The 21,818-nt window shown below is 39.9% G+C and overlaps 1 protein-coding gene across 11 annotated transcripts in view; it reads right to left on the bottom strand.

The window, feature by feature from the left end:
• Positions 1–21,818, bottom strand: part of SIPA1L1 (signal induced proliferation associated 1 like 1) — a 232,186-nt gene that overhangs the window by 120,839 nt on the left and 89,529 nt on the right. For 10 of the 11 annotated variants that reach the window (XM_087746430.1, XM_087746434.1, XM_087746424.1 and 7 more), the window contains one exon: positions 14,556–14,632. The gene's annotated coding sequence lies outside the window, so the exon portion shown is untranslated. Of the gene's footprint in view, positions 1–14,555; positions 14,633–21,551; positions 21,574–21,818 lie in introns of those variants that run through there. The other variant, XM_087746427.1, reaches the window with a different exon arrangement.

The following is a 21,818-nucleotide window of genomic DNA, read 5'->3' on the forward strand; positions in this document are numbered from 1 at the left end:
TGAACTTCCCTGGACACAGCTCTGTCACCAGAGGGCAGGTGTGCATGCCTACCTGCATCCAGACGGGAGGCAGCACCTACCATGGGTCGGTACCGGCAGATTTGGGGGCAGCTGATATATTACGACACAAGTAGCATTCATTATTCTGCACACCAGTTTTCATTCACCTATGGCACGTGCTGAGTTTTCTCTCCCATCGAAGGAGAAGCATGTCAGAAGATCTACTTGACACACGCCCTTTGTGGGGAACGCAGGAATTTGCTCTAGCCTAGCAATTAGTACTGCAATCCACCTTCAGTCTTCTCTAAAACAAACGATCAAGTAAAAAATTCTAAAACATCACGATCAAAAGACTAACCTGGAAAAGCCATTATATTGTTAGACAACTTCTTTCATATATATATAGATTGTTACTATACAAATGCTCAATTAATTCTTCAAATAGCCACTTTTTGCTGCAAAATCTCTGCTTTGTTCACCACATCAACTTCGATAGTGAATAAAAGCATTTGGCAGAATTACATTTAATATTTTCATTACTAAATCTGATGTAGACAATAGTTCTTCCGACTTTATATCAAAATACATGCCATAATCAAGACCTTTGCTTGGACAAGGCGTGTGCAATTTGAGATGCCCCATGCACTGATCCTCAAGGATAAAATTATTGAAGAACTACATTTAGGAAGGGCTATCCTCACGTACTTTAACAAGCGAGATGTTCACAGCAGCAAACCATACTTCTAATGAAACTTGATGTCGGTTTTATATGGGACATAACTGAAGAGACAAGAACTTATCACCTACACAAAGTAATTGCGTTTATAGCTTCTTTAGCATAAAACTGATTTTCAGAAAAAGCATATGTTTTCTTTCAGAAAAGTTTTAAATGTAAAGTGGGCGTTAACCAACTACAATCATGCCTAAATCAAAATGATTTAGGCATGCCCTGTTATGCATGCAAGGAAAAAAACCCAACATATTCATATTCATTTAGCTGGCCACAAGCATTTTGTACAGTTTTGTTCTGAATAGCAGCCAATGAATCTCTCCTGACAGATGATCATTTTATTTTCATTCTGAAATTCCTCTCAGCTTTGAGGTTTCACTGGAGCTTCATTTACTTAAAAAATCTTCACTTTGGTATCTACGGTGAAGTTAGGAAAGCAGGCCTGCACAAATTGAAGTGCTGACTGAAGTTCACTCTGCACTAGGTAAAACTCAGGTGCCAAAACCAATAGAATAAAAGACACTTCTCACCAGTTGGTCCCTATATAATCATATCCCCCCCTGCTTCACCATTTCTCCACATATAAAGCCAAACTCATGAGAAACAACTGAGTAATTGCCCCTTGTGCTGGTTTTGGCTGAGTTAATTTTCTTCATAGTAGCTAGTATGGGGCTATGTTTTGGATTTGTGCCGAAAACAGCATTGATAATACAGGGATGTTGTCATTACTGCTGAGCAGTGCTTACACAGAGTCAAGGCCTTTTCTGCTTCTCACCCCACCCCACCAGCCAGCAGGCTGGGGGTGCACAAGAAGCTGGGAGGGGACGCACCTGGGACAGCTGACGCCAACTGACCAAAGGGATATCCCACACCATATGACATCATGCTCGGCATATAAAGCTGGGGGAAGGAGGAAGGGGCGCACGTTCGGAGTGATGGCGTTTGCCTTCCCAAGTAACTGTTACGTGTGATGGAGCCCTGCTTTCCTGGAGATGGCTGAACACCTGCCTGCCGAGGGGAAGCAGGGAATTAATTCCTTGTTTTGCTTTGCTTGCGTGCGTGGCTTTTGCTTTACCTATTAAACTGCCTTTATCTGAACCCATGAGTTTTCTCACTTCTACTCTTCCGATTCTCTTCTCCATCCCACCGGGGGGGGAGTGAGCGAGCAGCTGTGTGGTGCTTAGTTGCCAGCTGTGGTTAAACCACAACACCCCTATACACGAGGTAATGTAACCTTCAGTAATATTTGTTAGTACTTCCCAAAGCTTTTGCATTTTCAATTCTTTTTTGAAGTTATTCAAGCTTTTTTCCTATAATCTCACAAAACTCACACCACCATTTTTGTAGCTCAGAGGCATGCTACTTCAAAAAAATCAGTATGTGCACATGAAAACTGCAATCATAGAAAGCTGGTAAAGATGTCTTTTCTGCATCAATAAAATATCCTTTAACTTTTTCATAATCTTCAAAACTTCCACAATTCATTGTGTTTGATGATTTTCCAAGAACAACAGTATTTTCAAATATGATTATTACAAATATTTTCATTAATGCAAACAAAAGTTTTCAGCTCACTTGTTTGTTTACGTAAACATTCAAATATCTTAGTGGGTGACAGGATGAAATTAAGGTTTGACATATTACAAAGTAAATGTAGGTGAACTCTTCTTCCTACTACATTCAGTTAAACAAAACTTAAGTAAAATCAGCATGAAACCACCATAGATATGCCAACTAAAAGCATTTCACAGAATGGAGATTTTAAACATACAAAAATGGAGAATAGGACTCTACTTCTACCAAAAAGTTTAAGACAGTGGTTTGCATTTTGGTTTTTCTTACATAGTAATGTTCTAAATTTTTTTTTTTTTTTAAATAAATCAGTTATTCCATATATCTTTAAAAGTCACATTATTGTCTGCTTGAAAAGAAAACTTACTAGCCTATGGAATAAACAAGAAGCAGAACTGTGACAGTTGAGGATCCAACACCACCATGGTTGCTGGCTCCTCTAAACAACTAATACTAAGGAAGACTAATTTCCAATAGACATAGAGCATGTTGTTGATTGATTTTCTACGTTAATTATATTTGAACTGGAGCCAAAGTTCTTCTCATGTCCATTAGAACTCCTCTTTTTTTCCCCACCAATACTACTTAAGAGTCCCTACTGCAGTCCCCCCAGGCTTCCAGCTCAAATTCTAACCCAAATGTATTTTTAGTTTCCACTTACCCTTCTCCTACTGAATTTTCAGAGATTCATACTGAATCTCCTGATGATTTCTTGCTACATGCCCTGTCTGCTCAACCTGTCGGGCATACAAGAGGTGCATGAATAGTATTGTAACTGGAGTGATAAAGATGCTGATCGGCCCATTTAGTGACAGTGCTCAGGTGCAGAAGTGAAACCACAAGAGAATCAAAATAAAAAGATGAAATAGAAATAAAGTGAGGAGAACCACAACAAATCTACAGCAATGTATGACTAGAAAAAAAAAAAATCTTATGACCAAACAGGCCATACAGCAAGTCCGTAATTTGCATTATGTAAGCACAGATGCTACTGAGTCTCTCCTTTTGTTGATAAGACTGCCATAGACTCATTTATCTAATCTTAACAATGCTGCACTACAATATTCTATAACATAAAAATTGTCATGCCACCACCAATACAGAAGTCCATCTCTTGATTATTAATTCATGAGGTCTTTCACAAAACATGGCCTGTGTTCACAATTAGCAAAATTAGCCCACTATCCTAGCAGCTTCACAGGACTCACTGCAACTACCCAGAACTCCTAAGCATAAGCCTGCACCCGAGTACTTTTTGCATGCAAAATATAATAGCATGCAACACACATGCTGCTGTCACCTGAAAATTTCCAGTTTCCTCAAGAAGTTGACTTAAGCACTTCCTATAGTCTTATGTAGCTCTTAACGTCCTAGACACAGAACATTCCTGGGTTGCTTAATCTGTAAGATCTATTCATTAAACACTCTCAACCCAAACAGCTAGCTCAAGAATTCCATCTCCAGCATTTTTAAACAAACTTAATTTCTTAGTAACATTTTAGGGGTTTTGATCCCAAGTAAAGAATTCCTGCAGACTTTGGAATAAACAGCATCTATTACTGGGCACTTAGTGTCCCCTCCAAGCAGTTAAAAATGAAAAGAATGTTGTTTATCATCCTAAAATAGCTCTCAGTTAAACACTAATCATTACCATTGGTGAAAAAGACGATTTCAGTCGTACGGCATTTAAGTTCTACCCTTAAAATACTGTGTATTACAGGTCCTCCCTGGCACTGTATTTTGTGGTTTGACATGCATTTTAAAATTCCTCTTCCCATGATTTCTCAATTTCTCAGTTTCACAAAAATATCTCGCATCTCCTTGGAAACCTGAACACAACACAACAAAGACTGCTGGCTCTAATGCTTAGAAGCAGGTTAGAAAAAGAACTGCATTCCCTTGCTAGTTAGAATGGGGTTCAACACTTCATTTCTCTTTACTAATATACCTAATAAGAATCTCTCTCCCCCCCATTAATTTTCTTACTTGCCTTCACAGCTGTTCACTCAAATCCTGTTGACTCCTTCACTACTAACTTGCACTCACCTTGAGGCTTAATGAGTTTTCTCAGCATCTCTGTAGAAAAATGTAAGCAATTTAAGGAGGCTGGAAATACCCAAGCAATACTCCACTAAGAAGTAAGCCTGCCCCTGCAAAACTGGCAAGAATGAAGAGAACTAAGACACCTTTTGCAGATAGATTAATAATCTTCATCTACATCAACTGGTTTCTATACCAATTACTCTTGATCAGCACAGGATACCAAAAACCAGCAAACTAATTTCTTTTGGGTTCCGTGCCCATCCGTAGCTGCCATAACCCCTAGTTTGGGAATTGCTGTTTAGATATTAATGTTGCTGCTAGTACCAGCAAACAACATCTGCCCCCCACTTGATCAATCCTTTAAATACCACTCTAGTTGCAGTAAGAAAAAAAAAGTGCTGCTTCATTTTGGATGTAGGACTGCCAAGGGAAGCACAGACACCCCTCTATCCCCAAAAAAGGGCTGTTCCCCAGCATTGTAGTCCTGTGCCACGTTCTGCTCAGAGCAGCACTTTGCTGCAGGGCTGCTGCAGGTTCAGTCCTCTTGCAAAGCCACCTTCATCATTACAATAAAGCATACATTCCTCAATTAAAAGCTAAAATTCTGAAGGTATTTCCTATGAATTATACATCTTCAGTGGCACAAGATGAGAAAAAATTCCCTCTCACAGGAATCAACGGCGTTTTCTCAACTGAAGCACGGTGGGAAATTTGAATCCTCCAGGTAGCGCAAGGCTGAAAGCCTTGCAGAGACAGGAACCAAGAGTAACAAGCAGCATGGAAATATCAATATGAAGGGGAAAATCAGGAAGAATAAGATCACCACCACCACCGCTCTGAAAAGGATAGAAAACGGCAAATGAAAGGCAGAGCAAGAATTTGCTTCCCAGAAGACTACAAGAGCAAGAAAATGTGTTCAACTAAATTGAAAGCTGACAAGTTCACCATCAACAAAAAGGGATACTTCATACCTCTACCTAAGGAATGCACTGCTGAGGGATACAGGATTGCAAAGCCAAAAGCTTAGCAGTATTAAAAGGGGAGAACAAAAGATAAAATTACATTGTAATAGAAAATATTTAAAAACAAAGAGCTGGAAAAGATACAAATGTCTGAGTTTTAAGACACAAGCCGAACTAACAAGATCTCAGAGAGATATACCCTGGAGTATATTATTGTCATAACTGCCTATTGTAGATTTTTTTTTTTTTGCATCATCATCATCCCAAGCATCTGTTACTACTCCTAATTAAAGAACAGATGGTCTGACCCAATATGGCAATTCCTATGACCCTATATTTATCAGCAGGTGGGGAAATTAAGTTTTGAGGTCTCAAGCAAGCAAAGGAAGATTAACAAAAACAGATAGCTAAATAGGTCTCAAAGCCATCTGGTGTATGACACTTACTGCAAATGATATTCTTGAAGATTATGTACAGTGTATTTTCCACGGTCTCTGTACTGAGAAAACAGCCTTCCACAAACTCCACCAGATGCAAATATGTCTTAACTCCAGAAACACAGAGATTATCAAGCTAATAAATGAATTCTTTTTCATGTTAAACTAGTGAAGCACAGCTATTCCAGCTGTACAGTGAAATTTGTAGAAGTGGAAGAAGTCAGCATGTTCAGATAAAAGCTAGAGGCCGTTTTCAGTAAAAACTTCTGATAAGGTCATCACACACCAGTAAAAGAAACAAAGAAAACAACATAGGCAAAGGGAATAAAAAGCATAAGAAGGTATACTTTTGCCTGTATGTTCTAAGTGCAGGTTGAAAACGTGCAGGTGCACTGTGGAAACCTGCATTCCCAAATCTGATAATAGATGGAGATGACAGCTTGAAGTTAATTAATCCGCACAAGAAGAGAACGTGAGACAGGTATTAACCAATAAGGCAGCAGTAGCATAGGAAAGCAAGTACACTTCTTTAAGTGAGTCATGTCCCTCCCTCCTCCTTCAAGAAGTCTTTCAAGCTTTACTGGTAAAAAGGGCACTTCTGGTAGCATGCACCTGTATGGATATTTTTTTAGTACTCTGTTGGGAAAAAAAAAAATTAAAATGGATGAAAAGTTGTATGTTCATGAGTCACAGGAGCTTCTGATGAGCCTATGTTCTGAAAATGTGCATACCAACCTCATTAATTAAGTTGCCAGGAAATAGTATTATTGTAACAAAATAAATAAAAATTGCCCTTTCCACTTTGAAACAGTCACAGGGAATGAGTTAATACACGTTCTTAAATTAAGAATCACCTGAAGGAGACCAAAGCAACAAGGAGGCTGGGTACCAGGGCATTCTGTGTGAAAGATGCTCTTCAGCCTAACTTGGAAGCAGCATTCAATTGGTACCAGCAAAAGCAGAAAACTAGCCAAAACAAGAGAGCCTCCTTGCAGTACATGCCAACAAAGCACCTCTCCTATGGCTAATACAATTTTATGATACCATTACCAAGGAGAGTAAAGTACTTCAAGCATTCTATACAAACCTTATTAATTTTCTCTAAGTAAACCAGACAGATGAGCTGATTTCTTGCACGTGGAGAATTTAATGAAAAATCTCCAGATAATTCCTCAAAAGGAAAGCTTAAGTCTCCAAGACAGTCCTATGTTGCAGATCTCCAAGATGCAGAGAGGAAGGCTACTCTCATGCTCATCACCCCTTCCCTACTAGAAACATAGACATCATTAACCTGCTTCACAGAAAAACTGGCCACAACTTTCTGCATTTGTTAAATCATAAAAATTTCAGCACTTGGGAGCGGGAGGTGGAGTCAAGCCACTCAGTGTTTAATTCAATTTATCTGCCCTTTTTTTTTTTTTTTTTAAAGTAATTTTCACCACAATCTTGGAAGTGATTTATAGATACACAGTTTTAAGGCTGTATATTAACAAAGCCTTAAAAGACACTACTGAAAGGTTTTTCTTCTCAGACCATTGTACCAGTCATTTACTTTGTCAAGCATTATTCTCCTAATATTTAAAACCTACTTCTAACATAACTAGTAAGCTGTGACGTGCTCAACTTTTGTATGGCTGCCACTTAAAGTGTACTCTCACTCACCATTAGATGTGACTGGTTCAAGTCAAACTCCCCATCATTTGGTTGTCTGACACTTAACTAGAGCTACAAATTCCGTGTCGGGGATAGTAACTCGCCAGGGTCTCAGTTAAAAAGCACATTTCACGCAATCATTTACCACTGAAGAGTAACTTTTCTATTGTATATAGAAGTTAAACCCCCCTGATCCTAACAAAAAATTCATTCCACTGTACGAAGCCAAGCATCACTTTTGTGTGCGTGTGATGAGGGGCACACACAGGGGGAGGAACAGAACAGAAATAACTACGTTTGGCTTGAATCCATTATTTAATTCCATTAACTGAAAAATATTCAAAGATATTCTTAAACATGGAAAAATTGACATAGAAAAAACAGATCGAATGGTTGTCCAAAAGTACCTTGGGGAAAGTGAGTTCAATACATACAAATGACAGCGATTGAATATATGAAGTCATGCTGTACTGACTTAGTTAAACCAATGTCATCCCTGCGCATGAATGCTCTTATATAAGGTTAAGCCCATTTTTCACCAATCTACCTTGTTATTTACCAGCAATATTTCTACTTCAGGACTCATCTCACCTTTTACTAGACTGTGGGAAAAAAGACACTAGACATTCCTATGTATTTTTTTGAGTAGATTTATGATTTGACATTCCACAGCACGGACACCAAATTAAACATGCACATATACGAGCTGAAGAAAATAGTACGCAGAAATCAATTGGTTGTCTACAAATTTCTGTATCAATCTAAATATACCTACATTAAGTATTGAATTATTGGATTATATTAGAAAAACAAGTCTGATCTAATAATGCCACTTTTCTGAAATTTTCCACTTGTTCCCAGTGAGTTTAAAAATAGAAAGTAAGCAAGCTTAATGCATCCATAACAGAAAATGTTACTGAAACTGCTAAAAAGGGGACTAGAGTGAAAAAGCAAAAGCTGTGATGGCACGTTTCACGCAGTCTGGTGCAGACAGTTGTAAGAAAGGGGGGGGGGGGGGGGGGGCGGGGGGAGAAGACCTGCAACCATCACAGACTCGCCTTGAACCCAAGCACCTTTTGGAGAGCAGACTACGCTCTCACCCCGTAATGAGGTTTTCCAAACTGACACTGCACATGCCAATAACGCCGTACTCTACTGTGGTTAAGTTCTGAGGACATTATGCCACTCGCAACATCTTCACCCCCTGCTCTCTCCTTTGAGGGCGTCAATATTAAAGAGAAACAGGGCAACAGACAACTCAAAAGAGTTAGAAAACACAGTTAGGAAAAGATGAGGTTTAACAGTTCTTAAGTTATTCAGGACACAAGAAAGCCCTTTAGAATCAAGGAAAATAAAACATCTGCAAAGGGGAGAAAAGTCTGCAGCATGCTCTCTAAGGCAATGCTTAAGTGTTTAACAATAAAATTAAATATGAATCCATAAGGCAATAACAAACTAATAATAAAATGCAACACCAGCCTCATTTATAAATCTTCCATTTAATGTACAAGTCACTGTGGCCCAACTCTTCTTTTTTAAAGCTTTCTGAGGTCCTTCTCTTGTACCCACTGAATACATACTATGTCATTTAAAATGCACTGTTATGCTGATGCAGAAATTGTGCTATAAAACTTGCATTTGAAAGGTCTTGGTTTTGCTCAGATTTCTGTTTGCCACAGAAGGTAAATTCTATATACATTTTACAGCACAGTAAGATCTAAACATTGTGACTGGATGCCCAGGTGAACTACACCCACATTTCTGATTTAGCCTACATGTTATTGCATTTGCTGTTTTTAAGGAGGGAACAATTTATGGGTGCATTTTTACACATAAAAATTTAAAAGCAAGTTCCCCAATTAAAATATTTTCCCTGTGGATAGAGTAACTTTGAATGTGCGCACATGAAAAGAGCTATGGTGACACCTTGACAGGCATCTGAAAGACACTGACAGCCAGCAGACCTTTATAAAGAAGAAAATATTTTACAATTACAACTTGGAATCACTGTAAACTTGACTGGTATAATACAATGCTGAAGCTGTTTTCATTTTCCGTAACAATTTAAAGTGCTGCTACTAAGCATCAAGGAGGCACCTGAGGTGCAAATGTTCTTATTGAACCCTGCTTTGAAAGTTTGATATAAAGCTATCATACCCAACTTCTGTAAATATTAAACATGGCTGTAAGCACTACAACTTTATTGACAGGTAAATCAGATCCACTCCATAGTTTCTGAAGAGTTTCAAAACTTAATAGGATGCTGACTGGGGAAAAAAAAAATCTTATCAAAATAAACTTTACAGCAGTGATTTTTCACTGGCTGTTGTTTCAGATGGGTGTTTGTATATTATTTGTTACAGAAAAACCTTCAAATTCCTACACTTACGAATACATCCCCACTGGAATACGTTTGTTTCTATATTCTTGAACACACAGCAATTTTAAGTATCCTTAACATATATTCGATGTCTCAGCTAACACTACCTGGAAAGCAGAATTACCAATATCCATGATTCATACTAATCTTTAAAAAAACCTCTTCTGTATCTTCACACACAAGGCAGTTTCCACTAGCGTGTACATGAGCTTAGCAAAAGGAAAAGTCTTCTCAGGACTCATAAGAGCTCCTAAAGTGCTCTTCACTCAGCTACTCAATTTCTGCAAAACCGTTTTACTGTCAGAAACTTCAGAAGGTGGGGACTCTCTCCCCCAGGAAAATTCTTGGAGGAAACAGGCAGTTAGCAGCAGCTCACAAAAAACCACCTGCCTTCCTTCAAGACAATTTTTCCATGAAGCCCCAATGCAACACCCTTGGCCTCATTAATCAGACACACAAGTCTAAGGGCAGAGCCCTGAAAAGCATCATGGAGACACATGCAGTTGGGGTGGGAGGGGAACATTCGCAACCCTCCGCACCTTCTGCGACCAGAGCACCAGGAGCTCTACACAATACGATGCAAAAATACAAACAAGGAAGGAGGCTGATGACTACAGTTAAATGGGGGCAGCCCCACTGATGAGAAGTCAGAGAGATCAACTATCATCCTGCCTAGTCTGGGAACCACCAAGACGACTATCAGATGCTTCCAAGTTGACCCTGAGGTTTTTATTTTCTAATTATTTTGTTCACCATTTTGTAAGACATATTGAATTATTCCTATCCTATTGTTCAATTGCATGGTTATCAAAAATATTTTGGTCTACAGATGATGGATAGGCTCTAAATTCCGCTGCTGGTTCAAACACCACAACCTGCGAACAACCATTGGTAAACCATATTAAAGCAATAGATTTTCTTTAATGATTCTTTTCAAGTAAACTTTGGGGTGTAATCCATCAAATTGATAAGCTGTTGGCTGCCCTCACTTCTCTTCAAGTTGCTCCAGCTAAGCTCATTGCTAACCCATCAAATAATTTGCTTATTTCCTTATGTCTCCAGTTTTTTTAAACTGAAATGCGACAGCACAAGCTCTTAGCCATTCTTCCGTTGCTCCATACTTTGCACTGTTTATGGCCGTTTGCCCAATCACTGGCCTACTCCTTTGATGTCTTCAAGTTCGTAAGTCTGAACTTTAAAAAATAAATTTAGTGTATTTTTTAAAAACTAAAAATAACACTGGGTGATTAGATGAAATTGCAGGCAAGACAATTATACTCATGAAACCAAAATAGATTTGGTACCAGTACATAGTGTTTACATAAAGCAGGTGGAAGAAAAAGGACACTCTGCAGTTTTTGTTGGATGCACTGAAATCAAACCTTTTGTCAAATCCTCTCCTAGATCAAGGTCCTTCATAGAAATTATTCCCTATACTTTTACATTTGAAAACCAGATCATCTGAAATACTATGAAATCCTTTTTTATAAAATATGAGCAATTAAGTCAATAACTAAGGCTTCAACTTTTTGTCACTCTGGCATAGGGTGGGTTTTTTTAAGATGAGACAAAAGGTCAAAGGCTTCTGTGTTGGAGGCTTCAGTAATCTCGCTATTATTTGCTGTTTTTACCATTGAGAGGTTTATGCAGTAAGCCATCTATATTTGTCATTCATTCCATATACCAAAAATTTGATGAAAATTTTAAAATTTGAATTCTGTAGAAAGCAATAGAGGTCACAACTGGCATTTTTATGGTACCACTACTACGACTACTGAATTAATACACATGCTTTCATAACTATGGGCCAGCTCCCTCTCAAAGGATCGCTAGTAGAGGTAGTCCATTTTTTTTTTCCTGTTTTGAGTAGTCCGCAAACTGATTCTGATTTTTAGAGAGGCGAGTCCTATTACTTAACTATTCTCTAGGCCACCTGGATGCAGTTTTCAGCTACAGATGCTGCACAAACTGTTCAGTTTAATTATTTTTCTTATTTACATTATAGTAGATGAAAATCCTTCCTATTAGCAGATGAATACAAGGGCCTGTTTTTAGCACGAGACAAACAAACACTCTTCCGTTCTTTTCCTACATGAAACTTCAAATAAAGAACAGCCACTATTCATTTAGTTAAGGAAAAACTCATTCACACAATTCTTTCCAAACTGTAGCACATATACAAACACACAATTGGGTAGAAGTTGTCAGTGAAAGGTAGGAACAAAAACATAGTACACAACCACAGATGTTTCAATCCAAGTAAGAAGCAGCACAACATCAGTCCATTACCAACTCAGTTCCCAAGACCTTCACATTGAGACCTGTCTTCCCTCTCACACCGTAGCAGATGGGGAAGCAGGGCTGTTTCTGGCTTGCCCCAAACCTTTGCAACCCCCAGCCACCCAATTCCTCCCCCCCCCCCCCCCCCCCCCCAGTTTAACAAGCCAAACAGCCTTCTACACCCCTTTTCTCTCTCCCACCCCAATTCCTGTAACTCCAGCTGAAGCAGCTCCCGTTCTGTCTAACCCAACTCCCCCCTTCCAAACTTTGCCCCTACTTGTCTCCTGCTCCCCTCAGCATCATTTTTCTGGCTTCCCGAAAGGAGAAAACCAAGAGCTGAAGAGGAGAGAAGGGAAAATCCTTCTCCAGTGCATGTTGCATGTCCTCAGTAAGCCTGTCCTATCATAAAGGAATTGCTGTTTTATCAGATAAACACTGTATTATTTTCAAGAGACAACAATGGGGTCCTAACGGGAAGACTCTTCCATGAGCTTATGCAGCTGGAGAAACACGAGATACCTACATCACAACACACGCACGCAAGAGGAAATAATTATGGTACTGCACACAATCTTAACTTTTAATAGCCATGATTCCAGAGAATTCAATGTGTCATCTGAACAGTCTCCTAAATGTGCTGCAGCACAGGATTTCTGAGAATTAGAGTGGGAAAACACTCAGCTGTATTCTCCTAGACTTTCATATTTTTCTGCACTGCAAAACAATGTCAATTGTATGTGTCTGTAGTCTCGAGCTGCCTAAACGCCACCCCATTGATCTATCCAATCTGCATTAGGGACAAAACAGATATTGATATCTATGAGGGCCGCAGGGGCTGAGCTGGGGCCCCACGCCGAGCCTGGGGCTGCAGTTTAACACCACGGCTCCAGCTCAGTTCACGGCCTACCACTGCCAGGAACAGGAAGGCTGAATCCTCCCGTCTCTTCCATTCCTCCCTTCTCTATTTCTGGCCTACAGTCATCTCCTCGCATTACAGACACATTCAGCTTCCAAACCAATAGAAAACTAATCCAGTAACAAAAACTAAATCAGTCTCTTTTTCCTGAGACGATGCAGCAGATCAACTTATGGTAAGCGTGAGAACTAGGGAGAGGAACAGAAGAGAGGGGAGAAGCAGAAACTAGACTTCAAACTTTCAGGGTACTGCTTACCTGTAATGCAAAACCACCAACCCTAATTTAAGTCTACAGACATTTTCAATAAACTTTAGTATATCTGAAAGACTTTAAGAACTTGTGTATGCCTTCCAAGTTAGAGGAGAAAAAGCAAAATATAGCACATGTATATGGAAAACTCATGGCTCAACTAAATTGAAATTAACCCGCATTATAGCACTCAAAGGAATGTCTCTTTGTGAGGGCAAAATACACCTAAGGGTCAACTTACCCCACAAATTCCTATTGCATAGCTACTTGTGAAGCTGTTTATTTCCCTGAAAATGTACGTTTCTAAATTGGGGAGAAAACTCTCACAATTCCTTTTACTCAAGCTGAAACAAGCTTTGTTACAAGCATGCATAGTCCTTTATCCATACTGTACCACATACTGCAAACACCATCTCAGTAGCCACTGACAACTGCTGACCTTACACTATGAGCTTCAGAACAAAGTTAAGACAAAATACAATGTTTAAGGAACTCATTAACATATACAATGCATTCAGAGCGTAAAAATCAGTATTTCTAGAAGAAAGAAGCTTTGAAGGCTGGCCTTCACAGTATTCATATCTAAAGAAGCACATACGCAGTTCTTCAGCAATCCCAGTAAACCCCTACTTCCACAATTCCATGTTAATAATGGATCTAAGTGCAAATGAAGATCTCGCTGGGTGCTTATCTTCATACACCTAGATATTTGCACAGATCTGGTTAGCCATATTCCTGTGACGATCTAACTAGTTCTGAGACTGCTGGCAAACCAAGTTAAGTAGGCAGCTCAAGTCCCTCCCTTTTCCTCCTGCTCAAAATTTCTAAACCAGAAAAATAAATCAATCCCTTAGTTCTTCTGCAATATGGTTCTTACAATCCAGAGTGGAGCTTTTGGCTTTCATTCCAGCACTTATTCCCAAAACACAGCTGTAAAGTATAAAAATCAATTAATAATGTTTGGATATAAGACAGCTCACCCAGACACTACGCAGGACAGATTTACTATTCTCATCATTAAATAAAACATTCAGAAATCTCCAGAGACTTGTTTTTCACAAATGTTGACAGAGACAAGTTCTGCTTTTACTATCACTGTCTAAGCTTATAATAGGAGTATACTATTCATTTCAAATGACCAAAGCCAAAGAAAAGGAGCTTCCCTTGAGCATCGATCATTATTCTCAATTATGAATCACAAAAACCATGTTATGTACTAAAACTATCCAGTTTTTAAACTGTTCAGACTTCCCTGCACACCCACATTCCTATTAACACATTCAACTAATTCATATTATGAATTTTATTTTCATAGAAAAGACCTCCACTTACAGAAAAACGGTTGCTCTTGGAAATATCACAGGCATTTGAAGAAGGGCACAGGAAATCTCTCTTCAAAGATGCAGCACCTGGTAAAATAAAGACAAAACTAAACCAAATATACAGATAGAATATTCTTGTTCAGAGTTAACTAATTCAAGATCTAGATAGCCAATGAGTTGGAGAACGATATTCCTGAAAAAAAGAACCTTCTACTGAGAGCATCTGCCACAAAATCTCAGCAGTATCAAACAGCAGTACTTTCACAGAATGGTCCAAACCATCCAGGACTTTTTAGAACCAAACAAGTAATTATCTGCATTTTCCCTATCGTCAGAACCTCCTCTTGTTACTCATCCCTGCTCACTGCTTATAAGTCAACTCCTCCCACCCTTCCTTGTCCTGTTCCCTCTCTCTTCTTTCCCTTTTATTTTTTTTAAACAGTCTCCAGCTCTTACGGTCTTTCCTTCCTCCAGCCCTGTCTCCCAGCCTAGCATCTTCTCCTTTCTTTGTGTTCTTCAGCCCTCTGGTATTTGAATCACAATCTTTTCCTCCCTCCGCTCTGCACTGGATGCCAACACTGACAGCACTACCAGTACCGAACAGATTGTCCCTGCACTCTCATTTTGGAGACCCACTGCTCATGGAGGCTGATATTTCAGAGGAAAGCGATGCGAGGAGAAGACACGCTCAGGCACTGCGGCCATGCACCAGGGTAAGCTCAGGTGCCCCGCCAGACCCTGCCCGGACAGCATTACAAACAGTGAGTGAAGCAAAAATGGGGGTCCTTCAGCAAACTTAGCTGCCAGCACAGTAAATGTAAACTTAGCGTGTGAAATCCGTCCAAGCTAAAAGTCTTTGACAAAAAGGGCTTAAATTGGGGCAGGTTTTGTTTTGTTGGGTTTTTTTTGGTTTGTTTTTTTTTTTTTTTTAACAGTACAACAACCTCCCTTTAAGTTCCAAACAATGGGACTGCTAGAGCTACTCATTTAAATAACTGCAGGTTAAGCTAAACAAAATAATGTTTTTTTTCCCCTGCTCTACAGGTCCCAGAGCTCTGACCAATGAGTCAAGACAGGTCAGCACTATCTCCTCCAGAATGGCATTTAAGGCAAACGATCAGCAATGCAGACTTGCCTTACAACACCAGGCTGTGAAACTCAGCAGATTAAGGTCTGCATTCTGTTCAGCAGGGCAGGAGAAGGCACGCAGCTGTAGGCAGCCAACTCAAGATACACTACCCTCACTCATTAGAGTCACTCAGAAAGGATCACTTTAAGTAGTAAAAAACCGCAAGCAAACCCTGACATAACAGTTTCAAGAACTAAACTGTACAGCTTCATACTGTGCAGGACAGTTTTATCCAAATGCATCAGAACCTGTGCTGAAACACAACCCACCATGAAGTATTTGATTAGCTGAACTAAGCAAGGAATCTAAGAGATGCCCCCTGTGCTTAACAAGGCAATACAAGCACATGTGCTGTGCACTGGAGTTCAGACTTCCACACCCATCCTCTCTCACTATTCCTGGGTGAAACACCCTCAACCAACCATCAAATGATCAGATGGGGGAAGCCAGGAGCACCCCTTCCAAAGGGGGCACCAGCGTAAAAGCATTCAGTGAATTAACAGGTAGACCAAACTCAAGGGTATTCTATTTAACTTAGTAATTTTTTTCTATTTGCAACTTCTATTGTGTAAGCTGCCTACTTTATCCTCTGATGGCTTTACCAGCTGAGGTTTTTGGTTTTCCTTTTTAAATCTGCTTGGGACTTTTAAGAAAACAGAACAACTATAACTACAATTTGAGTAGCAGGCTTTATTATTTCAACAGCTGTTCACAAGTGAGATTAATTCCACTAACGATGCAGAAAAGAAGATAAATAGAAAAAAAAAAAATCAACCTTCACTCAGAAGTGTAACATTTTCCTAAGGTCAGTAATGTAATTCTGTTGTTTTAGGTCTTACAACTTTTATTTTTAGCAAATATCCTTAAATTTTCTTTCCGGTTAAAAAAGGCAAACTAATGTAAAACTCTGCTGCATTTTCAGTCCTCCAGCCATTTGGAATTATTTTCTACTTGTTGTGCACTTGAAATGCCTTCCCAGACATGACAGATTAAACAGAAGCCCATGCGTCAAGTAGAAGTTATCAGAAAACCTACATGGAAAAAAATACTAAACCAGATTGAATTTGCATCTGTTTTGTCTTCCATTGCACTTTAATGTCTTGATTTTACCAGTATAGCCTATTTCATAGAATTAAATAGAGGAAGAGAGACAGTATTTTCTTGGTGTAGGGGTTTTGGTGTGCTGTTTGAGCAGTGTAAATTGGTAGGACCAGCAAAGAATGTTCAATATCGGTTCAGTAATCCACAGAAGAAATTTGTCAAACAGCAACCGTTTAGGAAAAGAGCCATTAGAGATTTCTGGATAGTCTCCAGTTGCCATGGCTTCAGCTTTCAGCACATGTAGCTGTGCTACAGCTATTTGAACAGACTTTTTGAACTGTGGTCCTTTACTAAGTGTTTCCAGTCATCACAGGGAGAGACCTATCAGCCAGGCAGTCCTGAGATGTATAGTACAGTGTACATTTATAAGATACCTAGCAATAGTGTATGTTGCTGAAGTTACAGCAAGTCTGCTCAAATGACAGATACAGTACAACAAAAATAGTCACACAGGCCACTCACTTGTCTGGCTTTTTATATCTTTGCAAGCCAAGAACCTCCTTCTCTGAGCTCTTTTATACCGTTCTGACTCAGGCAAGAAGACCTTTAAGTCGGTCCTAGTCTTGCCCAGATAGGAACTGCAGAAAAACATCATACATGCCAGTAGGTGGTTAGCAATACCAACAGAATTAGTTATTCCTTCCAAATCTTCCTGAGTGAAATACCAGTCCAGTAAAACTCTGCAAGACAGTTTTGGGGGTGGTGGGCTACAAATCTCACTCACATACAACAAAAAAATATATTGGGTTTGCGTGGCAAGGTTTTGGTAGCAGGGGGGACTGCAGGGGAGGCTTCTGTGAGAAGCTGCTAGAAGCATCCCCTATGTCTGACAGAGCCAGTGCCAGCCAGCTCCAAGATGGACCCACCACTGGCCAAGGCTGAGCCCATCAGCGATGGTGGTAACACCTCTGGGATAACATATTTAAGAAGGGGGAAAAAACCTGGGCAATTGCAGCCAGAAAGAGGAGTGAGAATATGCGAGAGGAACAACTCTGCAGACACCAAGGTCAGTGAAGAAGGAGGGGAGGAGGTGCTCCAGGCACCAGAGCAGAGATTCCCCTGCAGCCCATGGTGAACACCATGGTGAGGCAGGCTGTGCCCCTGCAGCCCATGGATGTTAATGGTAGAGCAGATCTCCACCTCCAGCCTGTGGAAGACCCCATACCAGAGCAGGGGGATGCCCAAAGGAGGCTGTGACCCCATGGGAAGCCTGTGCTGGAGCAGGCTCCTGGCAGGACCTGTGGACCCGGGGTGAGAGGAGCCCACGCTGGAGCAGGTTTACTGGCAGGACTTGTGACCCCACGAGGGACCCACGCTGGAGCAGTCTGTTCCTGAAGGGCTGCACCCCATGGAAGGGACCCACGCTGGAGCAGTTTGTGAAGAACTGCAGCCCATGAGGACTCCCGTTGGAGAAGTTCGTGGAGGACTGTCTCCTGTGGGAGGGACCCCATGCTGGAGCAGGGGAAGAGTGTGAGGAGTCCTCCCCAAGGAGGAAGGAGCGGCAGAGACAACATGTGATGAACGGACCACAACACCCATTCCCCGTCCCCCTGCACCACTCAGGGGGAGGAGGTAAAGAAAATCAGGAGTGAAGTTGAGCCTGAGAAGAAGGGAGGGGTGGGGGGAAGGTGTTTTAAGATTCAGTTTCTATTTTCTCATTACCCTACTCTGATTTGATTGCTAATAAATTAAGCTGATTTCCCCAAGTCAAGTCTGTTTTGCCCATGACAGTAATTGGTGAGTGATCTCTCCCTGCCCTTATCTCGACCCACAAGCCTTTCATTATATTTTCTCTCCCCTGTCCAGCTGACGACAGGGAGTGATAGTGCAGCTTTGGCGGACACTTGACATTTTTAATTTTGACAAATACCAATACTGCTCTCAAATTCATTAAGAATCAGTTACTTAATAGTGGCTTTTCAATAGCATGCTGGCTTGGACAGTCCACATTGATTCTGGATCTCACCCAGGCCATCAAAGCCTACAGAGAAGGCTAAACCTGCGGTGGCACATAGCATCAGCAGCCAAGTTTAGAATCTGATCTAGATAATGAGGGACCCCAATACTCTAGGGCTCCACAAGGAAGTGGCCAAGAACATTAGCAAAAGTAGCACTCAAAATACATTCTCAAAAAAAAAAAACCAAACAAAAAACAAAAAAAACCAAACCACACAACCAAACAAAAAAAAAAACCAAACCAAAACACCACCAACTGATCTTTGAATTGGAAAAATTAACACACCATATAATCCACCTACTTACAATAATGTGTAGTAGAGTACATAAAGAACGAGTCTCAATAATTCCTAAGCTATTACTGATTTGCTTTGAGAACTAGTAAAGCATAGGAGAGATCCCAGAACAATATGAAACAGGGTGCGTGTCCTTTAACAATAGTGAAGTAGTAAGAAAAGACTTAAGAAGCAGTAAGACAAATAACATAATTCTAATGCTTAGAAAGATTTGGATATATTGCTGGGGAAAAAGAAGAGGGGTAAAAATCAGTTTAAGTTAGAGGAGAAAGATAAATTAGTCAGGAAGCCACATCAAACCAATATAATATTCTCCCTTGGGTAAATGTCTTAGTGAAGCAGCAGGTGTAGTTTATGTAAATGATGCTTCTGACACTGTTCAACATGACCTGGAGACCGTAGATCCAAAATAATCAGTGTAGATAAGCATAACTACTGGAAAATTTGCTTTCAGAGAACTAAAGCAGTGGCTCAGTATAAAAAACGGAAGGCATTTCAGGTCGGTCCAGCTAGAACTTGACCTGCAGGAGGTTTTGCTTATAATTTTCATTATTAATGTGGGTGACCAAACAGAAGCCCCCTTGAAGAATCTGCAAATGCCACCAAACTGGGGGGCAGGAGTTGCAAGGAGTATGGAGGAGACCATCCCAGTTCCAGGTGAGCTTGAGAACTCAGGGATTCTAAAGCTGACCAGATAAAAGTACATGCAGGTAAAAGCAAAACAAAATACTGTATGTCTGAAAGAAAGAATTAAAGTAATAATAAAAAAAAAACCCAAACCACACACACGCGCGCGCGCAGAATTAGCCATCTGAACAGTAATAAAGCAGAAAAGAACCTGGGGAGCTGTATTGGATCACACACTAATTAAGAGTCATAAACCTGATGTTGTTGCAGAAAGGCAAATATTATTCTGGAAGGTATTAAGACAACTGAGCACAAGAAGTTAAAAGCATTTCAAGTCTACTCAACACCACTGTCTGAGCTTTGAAATACCACGTAGATCATTCTTATGTATTCTAAGGAATAGATCATAAAATCTGGTTCCAAGGTTACTAAAAACAGTTGGACAGCAACTGAGAACAAAACCTCATCTTAATACAGTTATATATATTTGGTTTTCCGAGAGGTGTTTACAGTAAATGAAAAAAATATGAGTGGTCTTTATGTATAAATTCATTTTCGTCACTTATTTTAAGTGACAACACACATGAACGGATTTCTCTTCCCCTTCACCTCCCCTCTGCAAACAGAAAAATTCCTTCCAGCTTCAGTCTCCTCTTTTCTTGGTCTTCTTGTAAAACTAAAATGAAATCCTTTAAATAGAATTAATCAGTGCTGTTACCAAAAAAGTTACACACTCAGCACTAATGCTGATATCCATACCAATTCTATTGCTTTTTCACATTTGGCAATTCATCTCCAAGCAGTCACAATTTTAACCCAAGTTTCAATGAGAGGGTTTTTCCTTTTAGAAAGTGGTTACATTCTGACTCTAGCTGATGTCATACACTATGTTTACACCTTTAACATAAAACGATTCAGACTTTCTGGTTGTGTACGCACACATTTATTTTAGCTCTGATTACACATGTGTTTTAGCTCTGATTTTATTTTTTAGCTTTGCTGTGAAACACCAATAATATTCCAACTCATACTTCACCAAAGCCCGACATGTATTTACATCGGTACAGACAGACTCAGAGCACCTATCACAGCCGAAGTGTCAACAGCACATACCAAAGCATGACACCACCTTTCAGCCTTCTAAAGAATTCAGACTTTCAGCAACTCTTGTTTAGATTTTACACCACCACCACCCCAATTCCTTCATCAACATTCCTTGCTGCCAGCAATTTAATAATAGTAAGTTATTCACATACACAAGTTAGTTTCTATGAACCGTCAGATCGAAACAAAGTGTCAAACACACAATTGCAACGGCCATAAAACTAGAAACGGAGAGCATTCCCCTTTTCCTTTAAAAATATGTGTGCATATTTGCTAGTTCAGAGATCTAAAAGCCAGAATAACATAAAAAAAGCAGTTTGAAAACCCAAGGCCTCTTATATATCATGTGAAAATATTTGCTGAAGGCCAGAACAAGACTTTGATTACATCTCCAGGACTATTCTAAATCATCTGTGAAACTAGACCATGAAGTCTGGGTCCAACAGACACGCAACGGGAAGGAATGCAAAACTCCTCCACTTACAGAAAGAGTACCTGCAGTACTGCAAGGGGAAAGAAGGTAACCACTGGCATATGTACAAAAAGTGCTATTTCTCTGATACTATGGACAGAATACAGCGTTTTCAGATACACTAGCACCCATTTTCAGAAACAGAACTCAACACTCCATTTATCTATTTGGTGTGTGCAACAGATTTTGTAAAGTTTTAAAAACAAACCTTCTTAACATCTCTCGTTTGCCTTACATCTGCACTGACAGAAAAAACATCAGGAATCTGGCAAACAAGTTGGAGAAAAACATAAAACAACATGGTAAAAGAAAACAACTTACCACCACAAGTTACCACATCCACCTGAACAGGGCGGCACCATTATACCTGAAGGGAGATAAAAGCTATGGGAAATAGGGAATAGTGATGATATCGTTGCCCTACAGAAGGCTGATCCTTCTCCTAACATAGGATTTTTCATTAGGGAACAATTCTCAACCTATTTGTCTCCTGCATTTTGTTATTGTTTGGGAACTTGTGAGTCTGAGCAAACAGTGGTGAGCTCTTAAATATTGCAACACCAATCTCACTCACCAACAAGTCTTCAC

Source organism: Nipponia nippon, unplaced genomic scaffold, assembly GCF_047370975.1.
Source record: "Nipponia nippon isolate SJK-2023a ecotype South Korea unplaced genomic scaffold, ASM4737097v1 scaffold_10, whole genome shotgun sequence".
Taxonomy (NCBI): Eukaryota; Metazoa; Chordata; class Aves; order Pelecaniformes; family Threskiornithidae; genus Nipponia; species Nipponia nippon.